Source organism: Maniola hyperantus, chromosome 9 (assembly GCF_902806685.2).
Source record: "Maniola hyperantus chromosome 9, iAphHyp1.2, whole genome shotgun sequence".
NCBI lineage: Eukaryota > Metazoa > Arthropoda > Insecta > Lepidoptera > Nymphalidae > Maniola > Maniola hyperantus.
The window spans coordinates 4663450-4677098 of NC_048544.1; the positions used below are offsets into that span (position 1 = coordinate 4663450).

Genomic DNA, 13649 nt, shown 5'->3' on the forward strand with positions numbered 1-13649 from the left:
TTTAAAAAAATAGATTTTCATAGTAAAAATTAGTAGGTACGAACTTTAATAAATTGTTAAAGTTTAAGGTTGTCTTGCAGGGGTGTGGGAATCGTCTGCACGATGTCTGACAACGCATGACGTGATTTTTAATACTAATCCGAAGAAAATATAAAGAAATTAGACGACGTAACATTTTTTTATACCTTTATTACCTGTTATCTTCTACCACGATCCAAACAAACTTTCCTCCCAATGAAATGTTGGGGACAATACACAGAGAAACTTTCAGCTTTTGTAAAATAACGAAGGCGCTGGCTCTTAACCCTTTATATAAAAAAACCATCCCTAAATTAAAAAAGTTGGGGCAGTAAGTATTAAAATATGTGAGATTGAATTTCCAATGAATAAGTGAATGTATAGTACAGACAGTGGCGTGCAGGTCATAGAGGCATAAATGCACTGCTTACCCCAGTTGTAATAGCTCAATACATATTTTTCATTATAACCTGCCAGTGAACAGGCTCCTACTTAACTAGTGCCTACCCTGGCTTCAAACCCTGTGCACGCCACTGAGTACAGACCAGTTTAGTAACAGGACTAAGGTAGGTTGAGGTAAGTTACCTACTCCATGGTATAAACTGGTCCCTCGGCCAGGCAGAATAAGTTATTTTGCACTATGCTTTACTAGGGTTTCGTGGCAGGACATGCAAATTCATTTCATTTCAATTTCTAAAAAGAGCAGCCGCCGAGTTTCTTCAATCGTTTGCCCTTCTCAATAGGAAGGGCATTTCAAATTCAAACCAAAATGGTATATTGACTCGATCGATGGTTCAAGAGCACGCCACAATGTAAAAGTTCATTTGAATAAAAAGCTTTTTTATTATTATAAGTATTTCTATGTCTATTGCTATATTTATATCTATTTCTATTTAAGTTTCCATTTCTGTTTCTGTTTGTTTTTATTTCTACTTATTTCAATAATATTATGTCGGACTGTCCGTCAGTTAAAAGAAATTACAGACATACACCTTTGCGTGAAATATTTTTTCTTACTAAACAGTGAACACTGATTATGAAAAGATACATATTATAGTATAGTCCGAGACAGGTTGAGATGACAATCGGGGTATGAGATGGGGGAAGCCCCGTAGTACACCCGCATGTCACTCGTGCTCGCCTGCACCGATTGCCATCTTGCCCTGTCGCGTATATCTGGTATCTATGTTAATTTTATTACTTAATACTCTACCTGTGGAACTAATAAGTACTTGATTATATGATAATAAAAAGGTGTCGACCGTTTCATACAAAGTAGTCAACACAATAATATCGATATTTACAAGTAGGTAGGTACATTTTATTTCCTTATTCTGCATTTTATATTGCTAATTTAAACGTGCTACGAGGCCAAATTTTACTGCGATGCACGTAATATAATAATTATTATTATTAATGCATCAGCACTATTCAAACGTATTGAAATGTTGACATTTTATAAACAGAGTGCATACAAAATAAACTGGCGTGATTCCACTTGAGCTCGTCATTAGCAATAACAATAGGATTACATTCAATATGCCACGTTAACTATAGGGGTAATAAACCAAACACTCGTAGAGCCCATTTCATTTTTAAAGGAGCCGGTTCAACCTCATACTGTTGATACTTTTGAATTCATCCGCCACGACTTAATCCTATTGTTTTTGTTAATGACGGTCTCAAGTGGAATCGCACCAGTTTATTTTGAATGCACTATACCTACCTATACAGTACGCGACAGGCCGTGATGGCAATCGGCGTATCCGCACGTCACCCGCGCTATCCGGCACCGGGCTACCTCGATTGTCGTCTCGACCTGTCGCGTACTTTATATAAATATTCAGGCATTCCGATTTCCGAACGAGTGCAAGACGCATCACACATAAAAAGTACCCTACTTGTAAAAGTTTAATTGCATAAAAAATATTTTTATTTTATTTATTTATACTTATTTATCATCCATATTTAATATAATAAATACTAGGATGCGAAAGTAACGCTGTTTTTCTGTCTGTTTTTATGACTCAACTGCGGAACTCATCCTTGACACAGAGATAGCTTACATCCTGGGGACGGAGATAGGATATCTTATCCGAAAAATCAAAAGTTCTCGCAATTTTCAAAACCTAAAACCATGCGCACGAACTCGCGGGCATCAGCAGGCCTAGTATTTTATATTATTTGGTTTATAATTTTCAAGTAAGGAGCAAGCCGGAATGCCAGGTACTGGAATTCTTGGTCAAAATTAACTTTCTAACAGCCGTACTCAGAGTCGCTAATCGTTACTTAAGATTGAGTTAAAACGAGACCGTTTTATGTGAGAGATATAGCTCTATCTTTTATTAAATATACTTAAGTAACGGTTAAGCTACTCTGAGTACGGCTGTAAGATTTAAAAAGTATCAGGCGTAAAAATAGATTATAGGAAACGCACACGTCACGTTAGGTAAAGTTCAAATTTAATAAATCAATCCTTCGTCCTTCGGTAATCTGTCGATAAGTTACTTACTTGGCAATGTTGATATTCCCCAATGTCAATAAATCCCATACACTTTTTGACAAATAACAGCATTGCTAAGTTACTTGTCGACAGAATATAACTTACTTAGATTAATTAATTATTTATTAACGTAAGTAGCTGTAAAAGTCGACTAGTGTGGTTAAAGAATACCTACGAAGAAATAGCACATAGGACGAGGGTACCAAGCACAACGAAGGGCACCCAAGGTGTAGCAATAAAATAAAATTTAGCCTAGAAATATTTCAATCGGTTGTTCCATTACAAAGTAAAAGGGTACTTCCGCCCAATTACCAATTTTTATCATAATAAGCTCTAATTACGTGCGGAACTCTGGTATTACTTTAAATAATTGTATAATTGTATAATAGGTGTAATTGTTATAATAGGAACCTATTTGGACTGTCATTTATGAATAAAGTAGGTAGGTATAAAGTGTAGTTTACTTATTATTGACTCGCCCCACCACTGGCTTAAGACATAAGTAGATTGGAAACGCGAGTGATTTTGTGCAATAAAAAAAATTTCGGTCATCATGTCCGCAAATCGTATGGCCATTTTTGACGAATAACTATGTCGCTAGGTCACTTAACGTCAGATTACAGATAGATTGAATATACAGACCATCGTCACAGAATATAAAATATACTTAGACAATTCTGAGTTAAACCAAAATTGTGGCTAATTCCTTTGTACACAATCTCTAAACTAAACTTAAATATCACGTCTAAATCTATTGCTATCCCTTTCGTAATGTTGCTTGCGGAAAAGGAAAGCACTAGATTTAGACCTGTTAATTTAGTTTAGTTTAGAGATTGTGTACTAGAGAATCGGCCCCAATATGCCAGCAACAATAGGAGTTAAGAGACGGTCATCTAAATATTTCAATGTTACAATAAATAATTTATAACAATGCGACCTCCACTATGCATTATTATGCTTTTATTAGAATATCTAAAATAGCATTTTAAAGTTGCTATTCTTGTATAAAATAGTAAAGTTTATTATTACTTTATTATATTATTATGTCTAGGTAAACAGATGAAGCAACTTTATGATGTGGCCCTGATGAATTTTATTTATTTATACCTAACTACTTATTAGATCTTTTAATTGCTTGCTTTTGATTGCGAAACTGACGTGTACTTGTATAAGAATGCACCTTTTTAACAATGTGCCTGGTAATATTGTGGTACCTATTGTATTAATACGCGACTTACATACTTAATTATCATAAAGTTGTAAGAAAAGTGAAAAAAAGTACTTTATTTATGATAGTTTTTGGCGTTGTAAGGTTAAATTAGTGTCAAGTACAATTATTAAAGGAAACGGGAAGCAGGTGTCGGGAGAATTATGTGGAATGGAGTAAAGTGGAGTGGGAAGGGATCTTAAATAAACTACCACCAGTACACAGTGTAACTAGTTTAGTAGTAACACCACCAGTGTAGATATTTTCTAAGGTTTGTCACTCCAAACTGATTTCAAACATATAGGTAGATAAATAAATTCTCAGATTGCATATTATTTTCGTACTCGCCATTTAAAGTCCTTTATTTTGATACATCACTTGAGGATCTTGAAAAAACAATTTCAGCCCGCACATTAAAGCAAATGAAATCCGCCATTTTGATTTTTTAAGAATTTTATGCCTTTATTATTTTGTACCTTGTGTAGTTATGACGGGTTTATACACAGACCACCACCTATAGACGCCTAATAGCCGGACACCTCCGATCGCCAAGCTTAGACAGTTGCTTAGCATAAAAGTTGCCCCCGTTCGGTACCCTCATTCCGCACATTTTCTTGATTACGTGAATAGGCTAGTTGACACTTTTTTTAAGTAGGTCTTAAATGGTTAATATTTGTCCTATTAGATCAAAAAAATTAACACTATATTTTTTTGCGCCCTAAAAACCGTAAAACTTTAATTTAAAAATATATTTTTCTTAGACAGGTGAAAACACTGTCAGCCATGTTTGGCCGATAGATTATCTGTGCTCTGACGTCATGCATTTGTAAACAACAGCATAACCTCCCAAAGTTTAATAAACATGACTTCTATACTAGTTTACATGAAAAATATAGTAATTATCGTTATTGTATCATCCGAGAATGTAAAAAAAGCAGATAATTTAAAGTCCTGACAAACTTTTACGGACTTTAAATTTTATATATATGGATACTACGTTAGTCCTCGCGTGACATAGGGCTGACATTTCTTTGTTTACATATTTAATGACGTCACATCATGGCTGACAGCGTTTTCTGCGTTTCAAATAAAAATAAAAATTGTATTTTTTTAAATTGGATTTATATATCCATCCTGCGTTTTTAATAATTGTTATTGATATATTTCGTTGTCTTAAGCAAAATACTATAATAAATAATCATTTATTGGACGAAATTAGATATGAGTCAAGTAGCCTATTTTGAGTCCACCAATCACAACAAAGCATTTGTCCTGTCCCCCGCCAACATTTTACGATTTTGTTTTCATGCAAAACCTTGTATATGCGTACTCTTGAGGTGGAATTCTTTGTGAGTTTACAGCTTGAAATAAACTATTTTTTATTATCATTGTATTTTAAATATGGGCGATGCATACCTACTTAGTAATTTATACATAGAGTAGGTAAATCTATTACGTACATGATATAATTTTGCAGTATTTATACATATAGATTATAGATATAAGAATATATTTAGTATATAAATCTAGAATTCATTAGAATACCAAGTAAAGAAAAAAGGTCAATGCGAGCACCTTCACGATCTCAATGTTCTGAAGCGACCTCCGCTTATCTAGAAAGACTGGTTAAGACTAGACTAACGTTGTAAAACCGAAAATATAGATAGACTAGTTAACTCGTACCAGCTTCGCACGTCAAGTATTTATGTCTAAAGCCGAAAGCCGCTACCGCATCGCAATTCACGACTGACCAACTAAATTTTACCAATTTAGCTTGGAGGCAGTCCTGAATTATGTACTTAGGTACTTATTTAACTGTGTTTTATCACTTTTAACGAAAACGCGCTAGCGATTTTACCTTTAAAGAAGTCGAGGAAATAAGCTAGTAAAACTATATAATAAATAAAATTTATGTAAGTAGGTATTACTTAGTCGCTCGATATTTTAGTTTGAAGTGCTCCCATAAAGCCTGCTCTTCACTCGCATTGAATGTAAATGGCGAGTGAAAAACAGACGCGTTTAGCATGTCACGAGACTACTCGACGTCACTCGCGTCGCGTGCGAATCACGAGAGTGCGAAAGTCCGTGAGTCCGTGTGCAGTACGCGGCAGAAAGTATAATGTACATCGACCTTTAGAAGGGATAGCAGATTTTTATAGCATCGTTGCTATCGTTGAGACCGACAAAACGTCATATAGGTATGAGTGACAGAGACAACGCTCTACAAAGCCGAAATGTTATTCTAAAGGCCGATGTAAGTACATTATTTTCTGCCGCGTACTGTATAGTGCGTGCAAAACAAGTAATTAGCCAAATCTGAACATGAGTCCTAAAGTTCGACAGGTCGACATAGCAATCAGGGTACGATCTGCGCAAACCGTCACTGGCAACTTCAGATTGAACTAGGTATTTGTTTTGTGATCACTGTACGTCCCGTGAACAGCGTGAAACAACTACTTAATAATTGTTATGTCGTTCCGTTCAAGAGCTTACGCGCCGCGCTTCACGAGAGAAGAACAGGCATTATGCGATCACCTTTATTGAGTCATCAGATAATATCGTGGTCAGACAAAACCAGTTAGGTATGAATAAAAAATAATTTAAAGATTACGTTGGTGTTGTAAAGAATGTGTGCTGTCGGAAACTTGCTCTCAACACGATCTAGGTACAATCCAATTTTCCAAAGCTGAATTACAAGGTAAACATGTGGGTTTTCTTGTAATAAGCTATTAAATATAAAAGCAAACATCGTGAGGAAACCTGTATGACGGAGAGTTTATTTTTTATTCATTATAGGCAAACGCTTGACCACAATCACACCCGATGGAAAGTTCTTAATAATGCTGTCGAAGGAATGTGAAGTCTGCAAATCCGCACTTGGCCAACGTGGTGGCCGATTACCTACACCCTTCTTAAATCTCATTCTGAGAGGAAACGAGTCCACAGTAGGATCGATGGTTCGAGATGATGACGATGATGAAAAAAAATAGAGATCTAATAAGTAGGTAAATAATTTTTTTTTCTTTACCGCCGCATCTACGGCCGAATCTAATAGACCGGCGAGTCACGACAAGTTTGGTAATCATCATGATATTATGGCTTTCAGACACTTCAATTTTATTTACTAGTATAGAATTGTCAAAAAATCCATAATTTTTGTCAAATAACAACGTTGCTAAGTAAACCATGGATTATTATTTACATAATTGTACAGTGGTAAATTAAAACTACCTGACTATTCATACGCACTTGTAAAAAGTTAACATGAATAAAACATAATATTATTCTATTCTATTCATACTAGCTGATGCCCGCGACTTCGTCCGCGTGGATTTTCGATTCTCAAAATCCTCCGGGAACTCTTCGATTTTCCGGGATAAAATGTGTTCATCCAGGGTATAATTTATCTAAGTACATTCCAAATTTCAGTCAAATCCGTTGTTTTTCTGAAAGAAAAAAGGGACCAAAATCCCTATAAGGGTTCCTTTTTCTTTTTTTACAATTTTTGACAAATAACAACGTTTGCTAAACATCGACAGACGACAGATTTCAGTAATTTCGACCGCTCGCCGCTTCAGAATTCAGATGATCCAATAAAATCCGAGGTTGGTTGTATGACATTCAAATTGACGTCAAAGGGCATTGCACCCAAATTGAGCTAATTTTATTGCCAGCCAACGATTAAAAAAACTTTATTGAATTATTATGTACCTATTTTTGTAGAGCATTGACAAATTAGACATACATGAGTCGATATGGTCGATAATATTTAAGGCAAAAAAATCCTAACTTAAATCTTATCTTATCCTATACGAATGGTCGCAAAATATTGATATAATTATAGTAGTAATATATAAAGTTGTATCATAATAGTTTTTGATTTATCGTGCAAAATGTCGGAAAAATACCAGAGTACGGAACCCACGGACTCGCACTTGGCCGGTTTTTTTCGAAAGGATGGATAGTGTAGCCGCAAATCGCAAATAACGTATATCCACTCTTAAACGCGCCCCCCTTTCCGGGACTTAGTCAGGACGATTTTTTCTTGATTACTTAAACCAATTACTTACTACATTTTCCGACCATTCGTATATTGTTACGTAACTAGGTACTTCATCTAAATATATGAAAAGAAAAGGTGACTTTTTTTTTTTTTTTTAATAGATATAGCGAGCAAGCGAGCAGGCGGGTCACCTGATGTTAAGTGATTACTGCCGCCCATGAACATTTGCAGCACCAGAGGAGCCGCCGCGCCGATGCGTTGCCGGCCTTTTAGGAATTTGTTGGTCCGCCCCTTGAATAACCCCATGTTATAATCTAGTGGGAACACCGCCGATGGGAGTTGGTTCCACAGTTTGCACGTGCGTGGAAAGAAGTGACTGACTGACTGATCTATCAACGCACAGCTCAAACTACTTGACGGATTGGGCTGAAATTTGGCATACAGATAGCTATTATGACGTAGGCATCCGCTAAGAAAGGATTTTTGAAAATTCAACCCTTACCCCTTAAGGGTGAAATAGGGATTTGAAATTTGTTTAGTCTACGCGGACGAAGTCGCGAGCATAAGCTAGTAACGTCATAAAATTATAGTCATAATATTATATTATAATCTGTGTATACTTAACTATACCTACCTACTCAGGTAAGTTAAAAAAACACTCGCTCTTAACCGGTAATATATAGGTAGTTTTTAATAGTGATAATACAATACAGTAGGTACCTATAGGTAGGTAGGTACTGCCATTTGTTTAGTCGTGAAACCTAAGGTCAGGTAGTCCATTAACTATAACATAAGTCATAAATATCTGTATGACCACACACGTTGACTGTTAATAACATATCTAATGCTTTATAAGATAAAACGAAAAGCTAAATATCTATACTATAAAAATGGCGCCATTAATACTGGCTTCACTCATACTGAATAGTCAGGCTGATTCCTTAGCAGCCTAGTCAAAAAAAATCGGCCAAGTGCGAGTCAGGCTCGCGCAATGAGGGTTCCGTACTACAGTCGTATTTTTTCGACATTCTGCACGATAATTCAAAAACTATGATGCATAAAAATAAATAAAAATCTGTTTTAGAAAGTACAGGTGAAGACCTTTCATATGATACCCCACTTGATATAGTTATCTCACTTCAAAAGTTGAAAATTCTAATTATTAGTTCATAACCACAATTTTTTTTTGTGTGATCTAACCTTAAATTCACGGTTTTCATATTTTTCCCCAAATGTCAGCTATAAGATCTACCTACCTGCCAAATTTCATGATTCTAGGTCAACAGGAAGTACCCTGTAGGTTTCTTGACAGACAGACAACAAAGTTATCCAATAAGGGTTCCGTTTTTCCTTTTGAGGTACGGAACCCTAAAAACCAGCTAACTGCAAGGACTCGCGCTCGGCATAGAATATTAAGAAAGTATTCACGTCCATTTCACCTGATAACCGGCGTAGGAATGGTCAAAAAACAGGATGCATTAACCGTGTTCACACGGCAGTCCAGTTCAGGCTTTTTACTGTATCCTGCAAAACAGGACGCTGTGTTTACATGACAGTTCAGTTTTGCAGGATCCAGTAAAAGCTGGTCCCGCAAAACTGGAGTGCCGTGTGAAAGGGGCGTGAGGAGGACCGTACCTCGGAAGGATATGTGTAGACTAGATAGGTACCTAATTATTTACTTTTGTAAATTAGTTGCTTAAATTGTATCCAACTGCAAATTATGTAACTTTGTAATCGAAAAATAATTATATGACATTTAACTAAAAATTAACGATTTTCGGATTTTTTCCTTTATATTTTGTGCAGTGACCTTGCTTCTTGCCTTTCATGACTCTAGGTCAAAGGGAAGTAGCGCCCTGTTGGTTTTGATTTATCTGCGAGTTTCAACATAAATTATGTTGCATAAATGGGCATATTTTTTAAAAGCTAAACAAATAGTACAATCAGTGAGCTCAGTTTTCGTTAGGCAAACTAACTACATATAGGTACCTATTGGTTATATCTTATTAATTATGCATGCGTATAAAAACCTGCCCAAATCTCTAAACGGATAAGTAGTTTTGATCAAGTAAGTAAGTTAGTTATTATGTAAATGTGTCGAACTATGAATCACGGATATCGTAGAATTTTCCTCCTTCCTGTGGAAAATTAAAGGATTTACTTAGTGTTTTTTTAGACCTAGCAAGAATTGGTCCATCCATTTGAGATGCTACAGGCAGACGGAAACACAGACACATAGTATCTGTGTTTCCGTATATAAGGTTGTAGGTATTTTAGCAATCGCGAGTCTCTGTCGTTATAAGCTCCACTCCGCCTCGTAAAGTGGGAAAGTCACATGTGGCAATGAGTGTAATCTATATCTATATAAAATTCAAAGTCTTGACTGACAGACTGACTGACTTATATATCAACGCACAGCCTAAACCGCTGGTCCTAAAGACATGAAATTTGGAGGGTTTATTCTTTGTAAAGACTAAGTATCCAATAAGAAAGGATTTTTCATAATTCCAACCCTAAGTGGGTTAAATGTGGGATAGAAGTTTGTATGAAAGTCCGTCATTTTTCAATTAGTTATTTGCACGAAAATTGGTACCTATTTGGGCTTTTGGTCACAAATGAAGAAATACGTGTTTCAGGATTTTTGGAAAATTCGCCCACAAGGGTGGTAAAATAGGGGATGAAAGTTTGTATGGGAAAGTTTTAATTATTGATATTATTAACTTGAAATTTGCAAAGTACCTACCTAGATTTCTATGACTAACAACATAAATAGAGCAAAATAACACCCCATAAACCAGCTGCAAAGAGGAATTAAATTACATTATATCAAGTAATTCTTCTAAATATTCGTCTTTTGAATCAATATTACGATTACATTATACCGAGGCTCGATTGCTGTAGCGGGTATAATGACAGCTGCAATACAATGTCACGATCGTAATCACCTCTGATTGGTTGACGCTCTCACTCGTTATTGGCGTGGCTACAATTTATTGTTGCAACAAGAACACGATAAATTCAGCCAATCACAACCTTTGCGATTGTAATAATGATTGATGCAGATTTTCCGCAATCGACCTCCAAAAGGCCTTAGGAGCGGAGCAGTCCGCCCTCCGCCCGCGCGACAATCGCCTCATTGGAAAGCTCTCAATCTCCATACGACAGCTTATAGAGCGGTGTGTTTTTAAATTTTTGTACTTAATAGAAAAACTGAAACACCTATTATCTTAAAATACTTATAGTTTTTTTTTCAAAACATAAACACTTAATGAAAATTTAAGTACCTACCAAGTTATAAGATTTTGTTATTGTCGTTCGCACAACAAGCTCCACGCTTATACGTTTTTAATTAGTGATGTTCCGGATATCCGTATCCGTATCTGTATCCGCGAATATCCGCGGGTGACAAAAGATCCGTATCCGTATCCGTTACTTTTTTAGCGGATCTTTTACGGATCATTTTAATTTTTAATACTATTAAATAATTCCAAATTGTACTACTACCTAAACTTCTTTGTAAATATTTTTAGGGTTACGTACCTCGAAAGGAAAAAAGGAACCCTTATAGGATCACTTCATTGTCTGTCTGTTTGTCCGTCTGTCGTATCTGTCAAGAAAACCTATAGGGTACTTCCCGTTGACCAACAATCATGAAAGGCAGGTATAGGTAGGTCTTATAGCACAAGTAAAGGGGAAATGCGAAAACCGTGAATTTGTGGGTACATGACAAAAAAATAATTAAATGTATTTTCAATTTTCAAAGTAAGATAACTATACCAAGGTGTGGTATTATATTTTTTATTTATTTTTATGTAGGTATTATGGTTTTTGATTTATTGTGCAAAATGTCGAAAAAAATACCCAAGTAGGTACGGAACCCTCGATGCGCGAATCTGACTCGAACTTGGCTGGTTTTTTTACCTCATACAACAAACACAAACGTTATTGGTACCTACCCAGTGTCACACTAAACTATAAAACAAAACAAAAACGTGGTTTACGTTAACAAAAATTAAATGATATTAACGCAAAAATCTGAGCAAATTAGTTACAAAATACTTACTTACATAATTAGTAACATGTACCTATGTATATTTATATAATTATTTAAATAACACATTAAACCAACTCACTATACGCGTTTATTTAACTATATATTTGAAAACTGGTATACTCAAGTGTTTAAATCCTTACTTGTATATTTTATGTAAGTACCTTTATTAATTATTTTAAAGGTACAAATTCATTAAAAAAATTGCAATCAAGCAGGTAATTCTCATGTTAATTCCTATAATTATCTACGTCAATAGGTACTCAATTTTTTAAAAACATTTTATATAGAAAAATTACATTATAACTTTAGTAGGTAAATACACTTAGCCACCTATAGCTATTCTCAAATAAGAATTTAATCTCGTATTAAATTATGATTAGAATTTTTAGAATCGAATTAGTTGGTTGCAGATGTAACCCCTCCGTACATAGTACTACATGCCCACCTACAAACTCACAAATTAACAAATTTTACCTCTGACTGTAATATTGTATCTATTAATATTACACAAAATAAATTAAATTACGGTTTATCTTTTACAAAAAATATACATTAGTTTTACGTTATTAAGTATAATAATTTTAGTTTTATTTTGTTAAACGTACCTACCTACCTAATTACCCAATGTGCTTACATACCTAGACAAAAACCAGACAAAGATAATTAAAATTAAACACACGAAATTATATAGGCAGGTACCTACTTATTCAGTGCATATTTAAGTACATTGCATAATGAAACCTTTATGTATTTTGATATCGAACTCAATAGATTTTGACTTGTGTTTAAAAACGCCTACCAGAACAGTAACTATTTTGCTACCAAAAAATTCCAAATACCTGCCAAAATGGATAAATGCTCACCAAATTATGTTTCATTTGACATGAACCTATTATCTTCTAAATATATAAAAAAGAAATACCACTCACTGACTCACTCACTCACTGACTAATCACGAAATCTCAGGAACTATAAAGCCTACATACTCGGAATTTCGAAGGTATAGGTTCTTTCTAGCACTTAGGTGTCAGCTAAGAAACGGTTTTGAAAAATTCCACCCCTAAGGGTGGGAAAGGGGGGGGCGAAGGTTGTATGAAAGTCCTATGTTTTTGAAGCTAGAGACGTGAAAGTCGACATTTAGGTATTCTGGAGTCCGGGAGTGAGTTGGTAAGTGAGGCCTTTTGCAGCGGGAAAATTTCAGAAACCAGAAATTTTACGCGGATGAAGTCGCGGGCAACTGCTAGTCTAATATAATAAGCTACAGCTCCCTTGCTGCCAGGTCAGTGACGAAATTTGTGATATGTATGTTCACTCAGTACCTACTAAAGCGACTGTTTATGCCATCAAGTGGCGACACTTTTTGCAGTTATCAAAACTACTTTCAAAGGCCCATATTTGAAGTAGATTTTTACGTTTTTTAGACTTATTTTACAAATTTTAATGGCCCCATTTTACTAAAATGTGAAATGCCTGGTTAAAAACCTACTGTTTTCCAAACTATTACACTGATCGCGGCCAATTTACTCTCATTCATTGAGAAGTTCCGTTCTCCATCTCCGAAGATATTCATCAGATCTTCACCAAACTAAAATGGACCACCTCTGAAGTATGAGCTACCAAACAAAAAAGAAACATCAAATTCGGTTCATAATTGACGGAGTAATCGCGTAAGAAACACAAAAAAACATACAATCGAATTGAGAATCACCTCCTTTTTTGAAGTCGGTTAAAAATAACAGCACAATCAATTCAAACTTCTGGAAATAGCAAGTTTTATTTGCTCTCCTGTAAACTAATTTAACACAAGAGTCCAGATGGGCATCTACTAATGTGATTTTAACTTAAATGGTATTGGAACTCAACA

At 35.3% G+C, this 13649-nt stretch overlaps 2 protein-coding genes across 3 annotated transcripts in view; both read right to left on the reverse strand.

Annotated features, from left to right (window-relative positions):
- LOC117985634 (uncharacterized) overlaps window positions 1-13649 on the reverse strand; it is a 221140-nt gene that overhangs the window by 171799 nt on the left and 35692 nt on the right. The gene's annotated exons all lie outside the window — the stretch shown is intronic.
- Window positions 1-13649, reverse strand: part of LOC117985633 (fatty acyl-CoA reductase wat-like) — a 41605-nt gene that overhangs the window by 22056 nt on the left and 5900 nt on the right. The gene's annotated exons all lie outside the window — the stretch shown is intronic.